The sequence below is a fragment of the Podarcis raffonei genome, chromosome 13, assembly GCF_027172205.1.
Source record: "Podarcis raffonei isolate rPodRaf1 chromosome 13, rPodRaf1.pri, whole genome shotgun sequence".
NCBI lineage: Eukaryota > Metazoa > Chordata > Lepidosauria > Squamata > Lacertidae > Podarcis > Podarcis raffonei.
This window is the reverse complement of record NC_070614.1, coordinates 24,905,681-24,926,815: the sequence shown is the minus strand read 5'-3', so window position 1 is coordinate 24,926,815 and position 21,135 is coordinate 24,905,681. Positions and strand designations below refer to the sequence as shown.

General features: G+C 45.7%; 1 protein-coding gene across 4 annotated transcripts in view; it reads right to left on the bottom strand.

Moving 5' to 3' along the window:
* Positions 1 to 21,135, bottom strand: part of ASIC2 (acid sensing ion channel subunit 2) — a 392,894-nt gene that overhangs the window by 81,461 nt on the left and 290,298 nt on the right. The gene's annotated exons all lie outside the window — the stretch shown is intronic.

Genomic DNA, 21,135 nt, shown 5'->3' with positions numbered 1-21,135 from the left:
CTAGAAAGCTACAAGCCTTGATAGCGCCTAAAAGCGTCATCTCTATTTCCGCAGATTTTTGCCCCAGCAGGTGCTGGCAGATAACAACAGAGAACAGATATTACCATCATGCACCATTCTCTTCTATGAATTTTCCTTTCCCATCTGGCTGGCTGCTGTCAAACCTGAAGAGGGGCTTTCTCTGACTCAATACTGCAATTCTCATGTTCAAACCTGCCTAATCTCAATTATGGCTGAAGCACAGCTGGGGTGTGTCAACTGCACTAGGGATATTTTGACCACTGGTGGTCCCAGGTGCTGGATTTGGCCCACAAAACAATTTTATCCTAGGCCACCTTACTACATTTTACTTGGAACATGAAAAAAGATTTGCCCACAGTTTCAAGGTGGGAAAAGTGTTTTGTTTTCAGAGACAATCCCTGTTTCAATATTCTCTCTATGGCTCAAGCTGTATTGCTGCCTGAGGCCTAAAGATGTTGTCTCCTCTCTGTTCCACATACAGAAGCTGACTGGACTGGCAGCTGACCATTACTTCAGTAGTTACGAAATAGCATCTTGAGGCAGAGGGCTAGCTTGCACAGGAGGGGCAGGACAGATCATGCAGCATACATAGCTCTGTTCTCCAGTAAGGGGGCAGGAATAGCTGACAGGGGGTTAGGAGGAACAACCAGGGGGTGGTCACCACTGCTCCCAGCATCTGCCTGAGGTGGTAGCCTCTCTCTGCTCAGTGGTGGAGTCAGCTCTGCCCCCTCTCTCTGGACCTTGTATAGAAATCCTAATTGCTAGGTGGTGTTATCCCTATTATACAACTTATCCATTTCTGAAGGGGTCTGGCTATGTGGCAAAATAACACCATTGCTTGGAAAACAAAGTTATCCCCTTCCCTTCCCTTCCCTACCACAGGTCCACCTAGAAGGCCAGGAACAAGAATACAACCTTTTAATGTTTAAATATTAGCGAGGCTATAAACTTTTAAAAGGCTATTTGTTGCCTTTTATAGCTGAAATAATGTGTTTCTTAAAATCTGGGCCTGAACAAAGCAGTCAGGATTTATTAAAGGTATATTGTAAATACCAGCAAAGCAATGCTACCTCAGCCAAAAGATCGAATATATGTTATATCTTTCTGCCTGCGACATATGTTCTGTTGTCAGAGACCATTATTAAAGAGGAATAATAACACTTCAGTTCAATCCAGTGCAAAGGCAATTCTTTTTTAAATCAATGGAACTTAAGCACGGGTTAACAATGCTTTCAACTGCACCTTTTAATTACACTTTGAAATGCACAAAATGCAATAAATGTGCATTGCCTCCCTTAGTCATTAAAATCATAGGGCTGGATAGAATTCCTTTAAGCCCAGCTCCGGACTCAATGGGGAAAAAAAGATCTTAGGGGGAGATTCTACAAGTTGGTCTCTTGCTGTTTTCTATCCTTCTTGTTTCCCGGTTAGCTCACCTGCTGAAATACTCGGGCCACATTATGCAATATCATTTCTTATCTGCATGATATTTCACTTCCTTCTTTAGAGAAGCTAGACACTATGTGGGGTCCCCCCCCCACTGCCACCAAATAAACCTCACTCTTTCCTCATTGAAATTGCACTTAGCAATCATTACTCCAGCCCCTCAAAAGCGAAACATAAAAGTATTCATAAATATTCCGTGACATCACAGGAACTCAGCCAATGGGAAAGGCAGACTACACATATATTCAGATTTTGGAGCTATTTCTCCCTCACAATTCTTGAGAATGCCAGAGTCAAAATATAGAGAGTGAATGCTTGCCTTCATTAGCTTTAAAAATTCAAAAGCCACTCCCTCTCCCTTCTCCTTGGGCTGTCTTATTAATATTTAAGAGCTGGCATGAACAGTTCCTGCTGAACAGGCTTTTTCCATAGCCGAGCTTTGCTTAGGTTTTTACAGCTCAAATACATCTTGCCAAACAGAAAAGCTTGCCAATTGACAGTGGCACCAACAGCCATACCACAGCCATCCTGAATCACTGCTTGCATTGGCCATTTCCGGCCTCCCCTAGTGATGTTGCCCAATCTTTGCTGAGTCAACCAGCCACTGCTGCATCTTGCGGCAATGTACTCTGAGCGCTAATTATGCACAAAGACGTAATACTTCTTCCTTTGCCTTTGATGAGTCCTGAGCCTGCTGCCAATCAGTTTCGCCAGATGACCCTGAGTTGAGTTCTCACGCTGAGAGAAAATAGACGAGGTAACGTTCATAATTTTACAAACCTCAAACAACCTTTGCCTCTAATCACCTTTCCTATTATTATAATAAACTGAAAGTCTCAACTTATAAAGCACACAGCCTGAGGCTCTTCACATTCATCAGGGCAGGGTGGAGCTGCGGAACTAGTTCCTGAGGAACAGCAGCCTCTCTCAAGGGAAGGCGTGAAGAGGGCAGTGGTGTTGCATGTGCAAGCAGTAGACCTTCAGCTGAACACAATCAGAAGCCTTCATGCAACTGGGAACCCTGAGTTGTTAGGGTTCCTGATCATGTGGGCGCTTCTATGTGTGTTCATCTGAGCACACTGAGAAGCCCCATTCAGCCCTTGCTGTTGGGATGGTGCATGTAGGATAGGAACACTGGAAATGGAGCTGGGACATACACATCTTAGGGAAGGGGTCTATAAATCTGAAAGGTTGTCATTTTTGGTTTCTTTCCTGGAGCACTGAGTAATGGATAATGCCAATGGATAACGTTTTTAAAAAGTAACAAATAAAACCGGGGGGGGGGAGCAAAGCAATATTGCAAACAATAAAAAGAGAGTTTTTAAAGAGAGCGGTGCTTAGTAGGCGGCAGCCCATTCTCCAAGCATCATCAGCTTTATGGCTTCATGGAATATTTGATAATATTTAGCCAGTCAATTGACAAAACTTACCGGCCAATTGACCTATAAGCTTATCCCTGTTTGCATCCAGACTTCCTGAGAGCGCCGTGATTTCAGATTGAAGATACTGATATTTTAAAAAAACCAACTGTGAATAATGCTGTGATTTGCACAGTGTTGCGGTTTGCACACTTTGCTACCTTGGGAGTGAGTGAACACTGGTTTGAAGTGACTTCAAGCAGCACATATATACAAGAATAGCCCAACACACACACTCAAGACGTGAAAATCAATTGATAAAAAACCTTCAGTTTTTCATTCCCTATAATTCAAACAGAAGCTGTAAATCTAAACAGTATCTGAAGGATTTTTTTTTTAAAAAAGAGGTGATCTTGCATAGCTCTTTCTAATTTTGGAATAGGTTGTACAGGATTGCTCAGCAGTAGATTGTGCCCCGTATCAATCAGTAAGGATGTGGATGGATTGGTGCCATTCTGGATTGTATCTCTCAGACACTACTATCTCTTTGGCCAGGAATGTAAGACCTAGAAGAAATTCCTTCGTTGATCTCTAGGAACATGGGAATAAGCTGCCTTATACCAAGCTGGACAACTGATCAGACAAGCTCAATACTGTCTACACCGATTGGTAGCAGCTCTCCAGGGTTTTGCACAGGAGTAATTCCCAGCCCTGCTTGGAGATGCTTAGGACTGAACCTGTATAAACAGCAGGTGCTCTACCACTGAGTTATGGCCCTTCTTATAAATAATAGCAATCCACGGAGAGAAAGACTGAAGTCATGCAGCATCATAGTCCTTATAAATACATCTGGTCTAAAACAGACCTATTTTTGGTACTCTAATCTCCAATGCAAAGTAGATAGGGATATCACCATAGGGTTGTCAAGTGACAGAGTGATGCCCCTTCAAAGAAAAAAATAAAATAAAACCATAGTCAATGGTAGCTTTCAATTTTTAACAGGTGTTTGGGCCGTAAGTCATTCTTTTCTGACTAAACCTCTGTGGAGCAATCAGTCAAGCTCTGATCGCAAAACCTCTCCATCAAGTCATTCAAAGGGAAAGTTGCTTGAGGGATGCCTAATCCATGGGACTCAACATCCCATGTGTAGTTCTAGCAGTCATCAACCACCAGAAGAAAGCTGAGTGGTGTGTGTGTATTTTTATTCTCAGTGGTCCATTAGAATAAAGAAAGGGGGTGCAAAATAACAATTCTCCTTGAAATGATTTCATGTTTTTCATTCATTCAAAATCAACCCAAAGAAGACCAACTGGGAAAGCAAATTCATACACACACATGAGCACATGCACAAGGCAGAATACTTACAATGCACTTAAATTAAATTGAGCAAGAAGGGACCAATTTGTAGGAAACAGAAATGCAGTGTTACCACTATGAAGCGAGCTTACGGCTGAAGCCTTTGCAATAGCCAATAAAGCATAGAGGGGTTTTTTTCTTCCTCTTTCCTTCCTGAAGACTTTCCCCCTTTATTAGTGAATAAGAGAGCCAGGAACTGAATATCTCCCCAAGGGCCAATAAAGCTGCTCTTCTTGGAAGACCTGAAGACTGACTGCGAATTAAAGACTTTGCACGATGTATTACAAGCCTGTGGGTAACATATGGAATCTACTAGGCCTAATCCGCTCTCAAGCTGAGCACAGCATTGATCTGGAAATTTAACAGGCGATCAATAATTAAGGAGATTGGCTTTCTATTTCCTTTCTTCTCCCCCAGAGTATTACCTACCTGAGGATTTTTGGGAAGCCGTGGCAGCATTTTCAGAATTGGGGGGGGGGTTCCATTTCAGCAAAGGACTCACCCACACTTCCGCTTGTCCCATGCCTAGAAAGCACAGGGCTGAGCAGTTTTCCACTCATCACACACTTTCTAGGCATAGAGCTGAGTGGTTTTCTCTTTGCCCAGATGCTTTCCCTGGGGAAACCTGATCTTTAGAGCTGAATTGGAACAAGCACCAATCCATGGAAAACCCAATCAACATTTACTCTGATTCAGCGGTAAAGATTGGGTTTCTCTAGCGGAAAGTGTTGGGACAAGCAGAAGTCTAGATGGGCCCTAAGTTGATCACTCTAAATAGGAAGCACTCAAGCACTCTGAAACCTGATCTCTTAACCTTGTTCTGCTTGGGTTCCCTTAGTATCAGCCATCCTTACCTGCAGATACAAAAGCCAGTTCCCAACACCCTGCTCTATTCTAACATAGCCAAGCCCCAAGATGGTTTATGTAGAGAGAGACTGGCTGATTTCTCAGTGGCTCCCACTGAATCCTAAGGGAATAAAAAAGTCATACCATTGGTGGAGAACTTGCAGCCCTCCAGATGTTGGATTCCAGCTCCCACCAGCACCGGTCACACCAGCCAGCATGACCAATAGTCAGAGATGTTAGGAGTTGTATTTTCTCATATCAACCCTCCTAATAACAAACTCAGGTGGTCCTTACTGACAGGAATGGTGCCAAAAGAGAACCACAGAGAAAAAGGAGGAAGGTATCAGCATGCTGAGGAAACCCTGAGTTTGGTATCATGGTCCCAGATCAAGAATCCTCAGATATAGCATCTCCTTAAGGGGGGTGGGGAAGGATGCACACCCTAATCATTCCAGCATACACCTGCAGGCATAGATGCCTGAATTTTGCTCCTGAACTCAAAGCAGAAACCTCTGCCCAAGGTCTTTGTTAGGCCCTGGAAGTTCAATAGGGGTGTGGGGGCTGCTGACACAGATCCCATGATGTGTAAACCAAGGTGTACAAGATGCCTCTGTTCACACCCACACCAGGGTTGTGTTCAGACTGCACACATTCAAGCTTCTTGATGCAATAAGGACAGGCAAACACAATAGAGTTACTCCTCTTCGTAGGTTAGTGAAACTTGAGCGGTGCAAACACAGGAGAACTAAACTTTGCCAGTCAATGCAAACCGCTTACAGCCACAGTTCAAATATTGGCATTTGTTTCATATTTCCATTTTTTTATAATAATAAAAATGTGTTTCATCCACTGCCAGCCCTACCCAGAGTAGATCCATCGACATTAATGAACTTAAGTCAATCATGTCTGCTAACTTCAATAGGTTTCCTTTGAGGAGGACTAGCACTGGACACAGTCTTATTTTACTTTTTATACCTAAAGTAAGGCCACTTTATACTTTATTGTAGAGTAGTTGTTTATACTGGTTGTACACACTCTCTTGCAATCTATCTATCTATCATCTATCTATCATCTATCTATCTATCTATATCTATCTATCTATCTATCTATCTATCTATCTATCTATCTGCCTGCCTGCCTACCTACCTTCCTAATCACCAATCTCAAAAATTAGAACTGGATCCCAAATGAATTGAGGGGTGGGTGAGGCAGGCTTGAGCCCTAAAAAGCTGTGAGGACAAACTAAAATTATAAAGTATAGGCTAATTTCCCTGCTTTGCATAATTCATCCCAAATTGAGAATGAAGATTTGCAGCTCCAAGAAGAGGAGGATTCAACCCTGCAAAAACCTCCTCGGCAGTCGTTTTTCTTGTCAGCTATGCTCCCGATTATGGCTCAGCTCCCTAATCCCAAATCTCCCATCAATTTATGCTAAAAATAAATCAGCTCTAAGTACTGACCCAACAAGTTACTGCGAGTCAATTATGTTTTCGCTGATGACAGATTGAGTCTCCCTCTATTCTCCGTCCTGGCTCCTGAGCCGGCAAGCGATTGCTTTGCCCGCTCCAGCTCCCTTTACAAGAAGCGGGGGAGAGAAGCGGGACTCCATTAGCCACCAAGCGATGTACCAGGGAAGCATTACGCTGATTAAATAATTGCAATAATAATAGCTCGTGCACATAAGGCAATGTTTAAGATGGCAAAAGGTTGCTGCGTTGCTTTTCCCAAGTTGCAACAAGCCTTCAAGGAACCACATCTTCACAGTCAAGGCTTAATTTGACCCAGGCTGCCTTTACTGTAATGTTAAGGGCTCAGCTGGTTGGGGCGCGGATGGCGCTGTGGTCTAAACCACTGAGCCTAGGGCTTGCCGACCAGAAGGTCGGCGGTTCGAATCCCCGTGACATGGTGAGCTCCCATTGCTCGGCCCCTGCTCCTGCCAACCTAGCAGTTTGAAAGCATGTCAAAGTGCAAGTAGATAAATAGGTTCCGCTCCAGTGGGAAGGTAAACGGCGTTTCCGTGCACTGCTCTGGTTTCGCCAGAAGCAGCTTCGTTATGCTGGCCACATGACCCGGAAAAACTGTCTGCAGACCAACATCGGCTCCCTCGGGCAGTAAAGCGAGATGAGCACCGCAACCCCAGAGTTGTTTGCAACTGGACTTAACTGTCAGGGGTCCTTTACCTTTACCTTTAAGGGTTCAGCCAGTTGGGATGCATGTTGGTGGTGGGGGTGGATTTGCATGAAAGGGCCAGGAAAAGCAAGGCAGAAAGCGTTTGGGCCTACAGACTGTACACTGGATGGGTCCCACAGGAAATAATAAAACACAGTAATAATGCACAGACCTCACTTCCTTCAAAAGCCACCATTTGGGCGTCAGGACCATGGCATAGGGGGCATAAGTTGCTTTACTCCACCATCTCTATGGAACAATGGCCTATTTGCCAGATAATGGCTGCCACCCAAATAGTCCAAATTGAAACAGGAAGCACCAAACTGCACAGGGACTGGATTCCCTGTGGGCTTGGACCTGCCAATCTCCACCACCAGGATAGCACCCAAAGCAGGATATAGCGTGGTAAAAAAAACCCAACCAGCCCACACATCCCTGTGGCAAGACACGCAAACGTTTCAAGATTAAAATCAGTATGTGTTATGTCCTTGGTCTATAAAAAGATGTCACTAATTGTTGTGTTCTTGTTTTTAAATAAAGGTTTAAGTGGTTTAATCATGTGTCTTCATCTGTGAATCAGGATTCTAATTAATTAGTGAATCGGGATTCTAATTAATGGAGACAGTGGTCACATCCCCACAATACATTTGAAGTGCAATTATACCACTTTAACAGGCATGGAGAACCCTGGGAACTGTTTGTTAAGGGTGCTGACCTTACAGAACTACAGTTCCCAGCACCCTTAACAAACCACAGTTCCCAGGGTTCTCCAAGACTATTAAAGCAGTATAATAGTGCCTTAAATGTAAGGTGTGGATATTACCAGTGTCCAAGCTGAACCAAGTGCCTTAAGGCAGCCATGAGGAACCAGTATCCCTCTATGTTGCTGTGCTACAACTCCCTTCACCCCTCGCAACTGGCCATGCCAGCTGGGGCAGAGGGGAGGGGTTCACCATCCCTGAGCTGAAGGAAGGGGCCATAGCTCAGTGGCTCTGCATCTGCTTTGCATGCAGAAAGGCCTAAATTAAATCCTTGACATCCCTTGTGATCCAGATCTGGTAGCAGGTGAGGGAAGACCTTGAAAGGGACACTGCCAGCCTGAATAGATTATAATTGGCTAGACTGATGAATAGTTGAACCTGACAGGCGGCTCCTGTGTTACTGAAAGACATTCTGACTTTAAAGTGAAGTGAGGAAAGACTGCATTACTTTAAAGGAAAGTTCTGTTCCAAAACACACAAACATTTCCAACATTAATGGGACTGAAATGGGTTTTGAACCAGTTTAAATGCCATGGCTCATAACATCATGTAGTATTTATGAGAGTTTCTTCAGTACCAGTTGAGCTGAGAGCCTGCAGGGGCACCGAGAAAAGCTTGAACACGACTCAGCTTGGAGCTGGGGTTTAGCAGTTTGGAGCTGGGGTTTAATATGGATTAGGACCTTTCAAGCAGCTGCTATCAGATTTCGAGGAGCTGTTCTGAGCTCAACAGAGCACCTAAGCAGCAAAGCAGGTCTACTGAAGGTTCAGTCCCTTAGCTAAGTACCAAAAAGGATTCAAAGGGTCAGAGCCATGCTTTCTTGAAGGCTCCTACTCTGGCCTGTCAGGCAAAGAAGCATCAGACAAAAAAGAGAGAGGGTGTATCTGGTGTGCCAAATCTTGCTTACTCCACACAGGTTACAAAACAGATGTCTTCACATCTCCATGTCTGGGCCATTAATGCAGGCCCATAATTGAGTCCAGAGATGGGGAGCCTGTGGCCGTGCACTAAAGTTGGAGTAGGATTCCCATCGCCCCCACCCAGCATGGTCAGAAGTCATCGTTGATGGGAGCTGTGGTAAAACAACATCTGGTGGGTCACTGGTTCTCTACTCCTGGTCCTAGTTTAGGGAAAGGAAGGAAAGTGGAGAGACAGGAGGCTGAGATGTTCGCAGTTAATTCACTGTGCTTGAACACAGTACACCTAGATGCGGAATCTGATTTCCTGTTTCCAGAGACACCTGAAGACTAAGCCTTAGCAGAGTCAGGTGGTCTCTCTTGAACTGGACCCTTAGGTCCTCCTTGAAGCTGCCCAATTGCTTAGCCACATCTGCAGATGCTCCATTTGCCGCAGAATTATTCCCTGAGGTGAGGAGTAGGCCATGGCAGGTATTCAGAGCTTTCTTACTGAACCATTGTTGAGTTTCCCTGGAGGGTGAGGGGCAAAGCCCGTGGAAGCCAAGGCTGTTTCAAGCCAGTCTCCTTTTGCAGCCAAGTCAGGCAAAGTTTGAAGCCCTTGTTGTTTACTAAGCAAGGCTGTGTTGACGCTGCAAATTTTGCAGTTAATTCCTTTCTTTCGCAAACAATTTCATCTGAGCAGAGAGGCTGCTGGTGGGGGGATGAGCATGAAAATTGATTTCTCTGCCTGAGCTGTAAGCCCATCAGCAAAGGCATCCGGCAGGCAGGTGAGGGAAGTTCAGGATCAACAGGCGGGCAGCTGCCCATCAAAATGTTGATGGGGTTGGCTTGTCCCTAAAAACATGGATGAAGTAACTGTATGTCTTGACACTTAAAGAAACCCAGGTTGCAGGAGGTAAGTAGATGGAAGATTCAGACAACCTGGAAACTCCACAGACATCCAGCCTTCAGCCTCACTCTGATGCTCATTTGCAATCCCCCAGATGTGAGCAAGGCAACCTTAAAGGGGCTCCATTCTCAGAGGTTTGAACCCTATTAGGGATGCTTGAAGAATGCTGCAGGCCCAAACTCCAAAGCAGACTTGCCTGAAAATAGAGCTGCAACCGCTACTGGGAGGGACAGGACTAATAGAGGCTGGTGAGGCAGAAGGCATGGAGACCAAACAGTAGGTGGTGCCAGAGTCAATGACAGGCAGAGACAACTAATCCTAGTTTTGTCCACATCTTCCTCCCTGCTGAGCTGTACATGGGTGACACAGAGACAAAGGCAGAGAAGGAAGCTGACAGTGTCACCCTCCCTGGACTGGTTATTAGTAAGAAGGCAGGCAGGTTGAGAGCAGTCTGAGGTTGGTAGGGCAAAGTCCCATTTTATAGACCAGAATCTATTGAATGGGACATGTTTTCTCTACCTTCCAAATGGCCAAGGGCTGATGGGAGCTGCAGGCCAAGAAAATTTGGAGGGCCAGAGGTTTGCCACTCCTGTCCTTGGAATATCCTGCACAATCACAAACAAAGTCCCCCTCTTTTTATTTTAGAGGGTTTGAAGGATCTTTATTGTCCTGCATAATGTGGGTGACAGAGTGATGAGCTGGGCACACGGTCTTCAAAACAAAACGCAAAAATGACCCTTATACTCATGAGAGGCTCACTGTTTTCCTGAAAATTGGAGGCAGGACTTTTTTGTGGAAGTGCTGGGTGGAAAGGGGTCTGCACCTGCCAGACCAGCTGATTGGGAGGGACTGAGAATTTCTCCCCTTCCTGAGCTTGCAAGGCAGGTGTGACCTTTCTAGGGCAGCACCCTGGCACCACATCAAGTTCAAGAATTTGTTCAGTATCTTATCAGCTCCAGTGTCACTTCATACACACTGTGTATGATGTGGGTGTGGATGGGGCATATGAGTATCCATCTTTGGTCACAATGTAGTAACTCTTCCTTTGTTATATAAAGGCACTGATTGATACTGAATAAAAATTATACATACATTAATAAAACTATTTAAAAGATGAATAGGGCTCAGGTGTGCCTTTGCTTCCACATGTAGGTGCAGAGAAGCCTTGTATGTTCAAGAGAGGTCAGTGATTCATTCAGTTTTCTCTCTGATGTAACCAATTAGTGGTCTCATTACCCAGGGCATCACAATGCACCCTCTGTGCTTCCAGCCTCAGCCGAGTGCTGAATTCACCACCACAACACCAGCGAATAAAACAGAAAGGTATTCCCAGTCCAAGCGCAGTTGTGTAGAAAATGTTTTACACCTCAACTGAAGCGGCTGCATTTTTGATCAATTAGTTACACATCCGAGAACGATGCTGCTTTCTTTGGCACCAAGGTGCTTGAGGCTCATTAAAATGGCACCTGCTTTGACAGGAACTCCCAGCTTAGTGAAAGGGGGGCACACACAGACTGCCGTCTCTCCCCGCCCCTCACTCTTTAAAACTCTTCCCCACAGCCCCTCTTCTCTGAAGCAGGAGACTGTGAGAAACGTGCATGCGCAGAAAACACTGCTGTCACCTGATCGCCTCTATGAGGACTCTCAGACAAATATTAAACATGTCATGGGACCTTAAGAGACTCATTCATGTATCACACCTTCCACTGACAACAGCCTACTTCATTGGACGCATCAGAGATGGAGACAAATACACACACACACACACAGACTAGAGACTCATCAAAGATCACTCATAAGCCTACAGCGTTCACTTTTATCTATGACTTGGGGATAAGGAGATTAAAGGGAAAGGAACGGGACATACTCTTTACACATGTTTTGCAACTTGCTCCAAGTTTCTAGGGACGAAAAGGAAAAGATTTAATACTGGTGCCATATATCTCATTCATTATCGTGATTTTTTATTTTCAGAGTGCAAAATAAATCCTTTGTCAAGCAGCCTAACCGTACGGTGTACAGTTAAAAACTAAATTCTCCCATTTTACCAACAGGGACATGAGGCTGAAAGGGGGCTAGGGTTGGGCTATGGGTTAAAATTCACCATCACCATCAACTACATCAGGTACAGGCAAACCCCGCCCCTCCAGATGTTTTGAGACTACAATTCCCATCATCCCTGACCACTGGTTCTGTTAGCTAGGGATGATGGGAATTGTAGTTCCAAAACATCTGGAGGGCCGGAGTTTGCCTGTGCCTGATGTAGTTGATGGTGATGGTGAATTTTAACCCAGATCTAAGCCCATTTTCTGGACCACCAGGATCAGAGTGCCTTGTCGCGTACAGTGCACAGAGTAAGGAAGAGAGTCAAAAGAGGTACCAGAGCAGTGAAAACAAATGCATAATTTCCTCAGCAATCAACCGCACACTATATACCAGCAGAGAACTTCAGCCCTTCTTGGTATGCATTTTCCTCAGCAATCAACCGCACACTATATACCAGCAGAGAACTTCAGCCCTTCTTGGTACACAAGGGTCCATTGCAAGGGTACCATGGCCTGTATAGCCATAAGAATATAAGAGCCTGCTGGATCATGCGAATGGTCCAATTAGTTCATCATCCTGTTCTCACAGTGGCCAACCAGAAGCCTGTGGGAAACCAGCAAGCAGGATTTGAGTGAAAGAGCACTCTCCCCTCTTGTGGCGTACATAAACTGGCATTGCTGCCTCTGACTGTGGAGGCACAGCATAGAAGAGGGACAAAATGGACATTTCCTGAAAAGTCAGGTTGCACTTTGTGGGGATAGTTGATAGAAATCTGCACAGTGCTGCTCTCTCAAGTCCAAACCAGTTGCAAGCACAATTTGGAGACCCAGCAATTGAAAACTTTCCTGTAGCACAGTTCCCTGCACACAGAAAACTAGCACCATCAGGGAGAAGACTAGGATGGAAAAGAATGCCTGAGGCAGCGAGTTTTTGAATCCTCCACCATTAGCTGCACTCTGAAGCTGCACAGTCCCAGGATGCCTGTGACACATTACTCCTTTGGAACATGAAGAGGAGCTATAAGCATACAGGGAATTGCTTTCACTCTTCATTTTGAAAATTTATCTTCCCTTTAGCTTTATTATTATATTTGTTCCCTTGCTTGCTTGCTATAAACAAGATATATAATATCAATCGATCTTGATCTCCCAGTGAGGGCAGCTGCGGCTGCTGAATTGTGCAGCCTGGGATATGGGGAGCCGATTGCTGGGCCCTGGAGAGTTTGTATATTTGCTTGAGGCGGGGGCAACTGCAAATGAAATAAAAAACTTAAAAAGAATATCCCATATTTCTACAGAATACTAGAATGCAGGCATGTTAGGAAGAGGCTGGAACTCAGTGGAATGCACATGCATTTGCATGCAGAAGGTCCCGGGTTCAAATCCAGGTAAAAAGGTTAGGTTGCAGGTGATGCACAAGACCTGTGGATAGCTATGCCAATCAAAATAGACCAGAGATGGGAAGCCTGTGGCACTTCAGGTTTTAGACTACATCTACCCCATTCCTGGCTCCTGGTGATGCTGGCTGGGGCTGATGCGAGTTGAACAGTATCTGGGAGGGCCACAGGTTGACCATCCACAGAGGAGACAGCACAGGGGCACCTATCCCTGTTCCTATGTTATAAGAGCATATACAGGTCGTAGTATATAGAACTATGGAACTGGCATGCTCTTGCAGCACATTAGAGCTAAAATTTATATGGGGGGATGTGTTTTGTATTGTAACTTCGGCATCTGGAAACACTTCCAAAACTGGCATTTTTATTTGCAACAAGTTTCATATTTTGCTTTTGAAATTCACTGTTGAGAGAAATACTGTCGGAAGAACTGAGGGCTGGAGGCTGAGACCTACCTTAGGACTCTGTACACACAGAAGGGAATAGGGAGAGGAAGAGGGAGCTTCCGCACCCATCAGTACTCCCCTAATCAACTCACAATGAGGAGTGGTCCAATGGGCCCCAGCCTTGGGGCAGAGAATCACCCCTACAGCTATGCTGGACTTCTATTATATTTGTGTTCATGTGCTGGACCACCATAACAACCTAAATACCTTCAAAGCCCAGTACAGTGGTACCTCGGGTTACATACGCTTCAGGTTACAGACTCTGCTAACCCAGAAATAGTACCTCGGGTTAAGAACTTTTCTTCAGCATGAGAACAGAAATCGTGCTCCAGTGGCGCGGCGGCAGCGGGAGGCCCCATTAGCTAAAGTGGTGCTTCAGGTTAAGAACAGTTTCAGGTTAAGAACGGACCTCCAGAACAAATTAAGTACTTAACCCGAGGTACCACTGCACATCTCCAAGAACAATCCTGCCCTGCTCTCCTGCTGCACCTCAGGTGGGTGTGATGGGCCCTTTTTCTGCTGCTGGGCTGGAGAGTCACTAAAATGGTTTTGACCGCTCAACATAATTACAGACACAGTTTCCAAGTGTGGAGCTGGAGGGAAAGGAAGGGAGATTTTCTTAGATAAGAGGTCAAGGCCAAGAGGCCAGCTTCTAAGGCCAGCCATTATTTGTGGGATAGGCCCACCCATCCCATGATTGGCAGGCATCTGCAGGCTTTTTGATTGGCTCCTGTTGTGATCACCCATGATGCTCGTTACTGCTTTCCTAAAATTTGAATCTTTTTTTAAAGCCACTATGTAATAGTCAAGTATCATATTTGCCAACTCGTTTATTGTAACCTACCTCTCTTCCTAAATGTATCATCACCCACAAACCAGGAAATGTTGTGTTTGGGAAGGAGGGAAAATCCCAATAAAAAGAAGGGGGTTAGAATCAAACTGTTCGCAATCAAATTCTTATCAGTAGATTTTTCACAAGAATCTTGCCCTCTCGTTCATCTCCCGTCTCTTATCAAGTGTCCTCCAACAGTTTTCTCCTTGAAGCACTTGCTAAGAGTGAGTTGTCATACCACATATACATTGTCCGCCTGAAGCTGCCAGAGAGCTGCCTTGCTTCTGCTGATTGGAAGAGGCAAAACTGACAAGCTGGTTGGTTTCAGGCTCCAAGGTTGTTTTAATCTGGCTCAGTAATAACTTGGACCTGACCACTTTGTCAGTTTTGCTCTACAGCTCAGCCTTCTGCTGGGAGCTCTGCCTTCCTCCAACTTGCGTTCTGGCAGCTTAGCCTCGCTGGCTCCCATGGGGCCTATTGGGCATGGGCTTACATGGGGCTCCCCGTGCTGCACATACCCACCCACCCACCCCTCCATTGCGCAATGCACAGTGGAGTGCATATGAGATGCCTGCTGAATGGCTGGAAGCCACACACTCAGCAAATGATGTGGTTCTTGGATCCAGCGCAGTGTGTTGACTGCTTGAACAGAGACTAACTGGATCTACTCTAATGTCTGACCCCTCTCCACCCCTTTTCAATGTGTGCACATACCAGCAATAACCCAGAACATTAAAAGGAGATAACTACCTAACTACCTTCAAAATATTGCAAAACTATTTTTTCTAGTAATAATGATCGAACGAGCAACGTTCAACAGAATCAATAAAACAACAACTGACGTAATGGAGCCTGGAATGAAGTAGGAGAACTAGAGAAGGAGGTAAACAGATGATCGAGAGGAGGGAATAAACAAGGAACAGATGGTCCCTTTCCTGCCTGGATCCAAGAACTTGGCACCACACATTCTTAACCTTTGTTATGTATTACAGGAAAGGCCCACACCTCAATGGTACAGCACATGGTTTGAAAGCAGAAGATCCCCAGTTCAAATCCAGGACATTTCCATATAGGGTTAGGGAAGATTCTTGCCTGAAAACGTGGAGAGTTGATGCCAGTCAGCACTGACCAGGGATGGGGAACCTGAGGCACTGTGGATGGTGTGGGACTACAATTCCCATCATCCTTGACCACTGGCCACGTTGGCTGGGGCTGATGGCAGTTGGAGTCCAACAACATCTAAAGGAACACAGGTTCCCCATTTCTGACATAGACAATCCTAAGATAGATGGACCAGTGGTCTGACTTCTTCCATTCTTAAGGTTCCTTCACAGTCTTTTCAGCCCTGGGCTTATGAAGAAATAGGAATGATGACTTCATTTTCAGAGCGGAGATCTTGAATCCTAAAGGATGAGGAGCAAGATCATCTACTAGCTTCACAAGTCAGATGCTGAGCAGCTGCATTACTTAAAGTATCTCCCTCAGATGGGATGGATGTGGTCTCAAGAGCCAAGTCTCTCAGGTCTCAGTTCAAAGCCACAGCAGGCTGTCTTTACTCCTCCTCTATAAAAAGTCACCAAAGCCCAGAAGGACTGAAATGGGGAAACTGCCTTGAGAGGAAAGCCTAGTGAGATGTCAGGAACCACGGGGACTATATTTCCCATGATTCTTAGCACCCAGGATGTGTGACATGGCCACCACAGAAGCATCTAGGGCAGGGATGGGGAACCTGTGATCCTTTAGAGGTTGTTGGACTCTAACTCCCATCAGCCCCTGCCAGCACAGCCATTGGCCAGGGATGGTGGAAGCAGCAGTCCAGTAGCACCCAGAGGGCCACCAGATCTCTAGCCCTGATTGAAGGCAGAAGTTTTCAACCTTTCCAGCTTTTAGCCCAACCATATGTTTGAGGAACCCGCTTCTTAAACGTTCAACCATATATTTGTGTGGAGGTAGTACTGCTATTGTGACCTATCCTAGATTAGACTGTGATGAAGTGTGTTCTGACTAATGTTGGACCAATGATCTAGGCCAGAGTTCCCAAGTTGTTGCCCTCCTAACTCCATTAGACTACAATTCCCATCGCCCCAGCCAGCCTAGAAAATGGTCAGGGATGGTGGGAGTTAGAATGCAAACATATTAAGGGTGCCAGGTTGGGGAAGGCTGATCTAATGGAGGCCCTGGTCATGAGCCCCCTTCTGCTGCTGCCAGGAGGTACGTTTGGATGGGAAAGGAAAGAGGGCAAATGTCTGGAAAGCTCAAGGCAGGGTCAGCCCGTTACAAATCAGGCTTGAACCCTGAAGGCCCATTTGCTGATATCCTTTAAAGTGCCATGCATTTTCCTGGAGCTAAATAAACAATGTTGAGGCTCTTTGTTTTCATTTGTCAAAGCCTCTCATGCATTTTTAATTAATTACAGATTTACTGCAGTGCTTCTGGATGTACTGCATATGTAAGCCGCCAGGATTTCTTCTGTAAAAGGGTTGGGATGATATGAAACTTTTACAAATACAATGAGGTGGGCAACACTGTAGCAAGCGCAGGCAACCTTGGGTTGGGGGAACTCTGTAGAAAAGGACTGGAGCACAGCACATAGCAGCTTCCACCAACATTTAGCCTGAATGCAATCCTTTGCTTCCTGCCTGGGCCGGTTGTATATCCCAAATCAGGGCTAGCATTTTCCCTCCTGCTTCCCACCTCACCCATCAATCAAAGCAGAAGTCGATAAAAGGGGAGGAAGAGGAGCTGTGGGAGGATGAGGCTTGGCAACCACAGGCCACAAAAGCCAGGTCAGCGGCCACAGACTGCTAGAGTCTGCATTCTGCGTAGGAACACAGGAAGCAGTCTTATACAGAGTCAGACCATTAGGCCATCTAGCTCAGCATTCTTGACACTGAGCGGCAGAGGCTCTCCAGGGGACACTCCCAGCCCTACCCAAACTGAACCTGGGAGCTTCTGCAAGTGAGGCAGATGCTCTGCCACTGAGCTATGGGCCTTCTGCTGCCATGCCAAGGAGAGGGGCAGCTATGGACGGGCCACTGCAAATCACAGCAACAGCAGCTGCACCACCTCTTGCCACCTGCCCTGGCCTGCCCCTTACTAGGAAGGTGCAGCTGGCAACGTCCCTAATGCAGGCTCCCCTCTCTCCACCAGGCGCAGGGAGGAGGGTGGCTTGGCAGAGGCCCCTCGTTGGCAGAGATGCTACGAGTCGCTGCCCACCCTGCCAGATCCAGCTATTTGGAGGCAGCCTCTGTGCCAGGGCTCTGATGAGCAAAGCAAGCATTGACAATGGAATCACTGAGCAGCCAGGGATTAATAGGCAGGCTGCCACATCGGAGGGAAGGGCTTCGAACTGAGTCCCAGGGGCCATCAAGCTTGTCGGATACAACTAATGGGTAGAGGTGGCGGTCATGGTTTGAGAAAGGTCTGGCCCTGGGGTGTCTCCTGGCTGACATACAGCAGAATCTTAGGTACACTCTCAGTCTGAGTCTCTCTCTCTCTCTCTCTCTCTCTCTCTCTCTCTCTCTCTCTCTCTCTCTCTCTCTCTCTGTGTGTGTGTGTGTCATTCTCAGCCTATCATTAGAACCATCTTTTTATTTTGTGTAGAAGATGCTTACACTGCCCTTCATCAAAACATCTTGATTTTTAAAAGACTTTTGTGCACAGTCCAACATTAATAACGAACAAAGAATGTTTGCATAGCAAGCAGAGTATTTTGACAATATATTCAGAACCTAAGCTTCTTTCCTTAGCTGTTTGCCCATTTCTCTATAGCAGGCTTCTCCCACCAGCACAGCTATGCTTAGATGCCCTCTAAATGCTTTGGACTGCGATTCCCATCATCCCTTACCATTTACCAGGGTGAATGGGGCTGATGGGAGTTGGTGTCCAAAACATCTGAAGGGCACCATGTTGGGGGCAATCCAGTCCTAGTTCTTCAATGTAATGTGGGTCAATGGGAAAATTTTCCTTGGCTTGCCTCAAATGCCACCCACTTTTGCAATATTTCATTGCAAGAGCTCAACACCCTCCACCAAACCACCTTTGAGTCGTTTCAGGCATTTGCAACAGAAAAAGGAACAACTGCAAAAGCTAGTGAATTGGATGATTTCCAAATATGCCATTTATCTCTGCCCCATGAACCCCTCAACACACATTCCCCACCACCCCTCTCCTTCTTTCACACTTAACTAGAGACAACTGTTACAGCAAATGCACCCTCTGCCTTGCAACGCATTTCACCAAACATGAATGTTTTTACACATACTCTCCCTCATAAAATATGCACTTTTGTGTTCTTGATCTAAAACAAGAACCTGAAACTGCATTGCAAAATTTGGAGAATGTGGGCTCTAACTGAAAACCAAGTTCTGGTCTGCAGAAAAATCCAGGAGTGGTGAATTTGATTGGTTTGCTTTAAAATGTGGTCTAAACAAAGCTCTCTGTCATCCGTACTATGTGGGTCTGTCCTATGTGGGCCTCTGTATTCGCCAGCTTCAGGTGGCACATTTCAGAATTCAATCTCTGCCTTGTAAATGTTTCATGGTGCTTGAAAAACACACATCCTGGCTCATGGCACTTGGGAACTAAAAAGCTCTGGTGGCAGCAACACGAGACTACACTAAAAATATCTGTAAAAGCAGACTTGGTTCCCCCACCCACCCCAATTCACTCCCACAGTCTGACTTCGTGTTACAACTCAATCCACAGTTAAAATACAGCCATACATTTTGACTGTGAAGATTGAATGCAACCCTTTGAAGAAAACCTCTCATTCTTCTCCCTTAGTTCAGGGCAATTCTTTCAACTCAGGGTATTTGGATTACTGCTCTTCCTTGCAAGAGCCTGCACCGGTGCTCCGAGAAAAACAGAAAATCTGCCTTTAAAATTATGCAAATCTGACACAACACATGCAAATGCATTCTTTTACATATGCAATGTAAATGAATAGTTTGGGCTATATGTGCAATTAGGAGAAACTGGGCAAATGGATCCCAAACAAATTTTCTCTGCTCTTTTGCAGAAGATATAAGGAGTGGCCTCATAAATGAATCGAAGCCTTTGTCCAGAGCAGTGGAGGCTGGTCCATTAAAACAAATGGGGCACTGCCTCACCAACCTCAGTTTCCCTTCCTCCAACCCCTTCTGCCTTCTTCACTCATAACTAGTCCAGAGGGTGGCCCTGCCTGTCTGTTTCCTCCTCCTTAGCCTCAATTTTACCCTAGCAAAACCTACTAGCCCCACCTACTCTTGGCCTCCCTTGTCTTCTGCCCCACCTAGAAAGCATGTGTAGAGTGGTTTTCTGTTTGCTCTGCTGCTTTCCTCAGGAAAACCCACTCTTTAGTCAGGATTTGAACCTGGACCTTAGCAGTTATAGCCCAACAAGCTAACCTCTTTACCACACTGCCACACTGCCTCTTATGAAGCTTCAGTTTTGCCTGGTGCCCAGCAAGGATATGAAGCCAGGACCCTGATGACTGCAAATATCAAATAATCATTTGCATGTATGAATAGGCCACCATTCTTGAGCAGCCTCTGTTCATTTCAAGGGGGCATGTGCAGGAGAACTTCCCAGTGGGCCATGCTCCATATTGATTTAAAGCAGAGGTTTCCCTGACCTTTGACATACCATTCCCTTGGAGTCACTATGACACCAGGAGGCCCGTTCTACTTGGTAGTGAGGCAAACTACACTAGAAAGGAAAATCCATGGGGCAGGGTAGGTGGGTGGGGCTTGACAGCCAATAAGCTGATATGCAACAAGAGACAGAGAGACAGACGGACGGACAGAGGAGAGATTTTAAAAAGCTGAGTGACTCTTGCAGCTTTATTCCCTCTACAATCAGGGATTTGGGCAGGATCTTCCATACCATCAGGAAGCTGACCATGGCAGCCTACTCGTAGACTAAAAGCATTATATTGTAGTGGATAGGCTAGGATCAGCCCAGTTTTAGAGCCACAGTCCTCTGGCTTATTTTGACCTCCTGCCTCTTTCCTTTTACTTCTTATTCCTAATCAAGTTTCACAATCTGACTACTGAAGTACAGTACGTGCAATTGCCAGCCTTAGGATTCTAGAATCCCCAAGTATCCAGACTCCAGATGCTTAAAATTCATGTTACTTGAAAGTTTAGGTTCAAAGTTGTAAGAGACCAGCATGTTTTACTAAACTCTGGAAGAGACAGGAAGTGGGGGCTGCCTGGAAAACACAGGGTGTGTTGATCTCAAGAGTTCCTGGCCTTTAGATTTTTTTGGAGAGGGGTGCCAGGGAAATGAGAAAACTGCTTTGATATTGGGGTGGGATAAGGTAGCTGCACACCAGCCCTGCTTTCCCCAGCAAGTTGTGTGCAGGTTGAGCCAAGGAGTGCATCTCTCCTGGTGCTTTGGCCACAATTTTGTCTGGGTTTGCCATGTGACGTTTTTGGACTGGAGATATCGGAACCAGCCGCCGGTGGTAGACCATGGACAAAACGTGCCTCGCAACACTCAGGAACCGCAATGGGAGATATTCTTTCCCGAGCTTCAGTGGCCATTCAGTGCCCATTAAGTGTAATTTGAGTTATTAGTTCTACAACACACACCCTGAAAACAAATTGATCTAGGAACTATAAAACATTTAGAACGATGAAAAGCTCTGAAAGAAGCAGAAGATTGCATT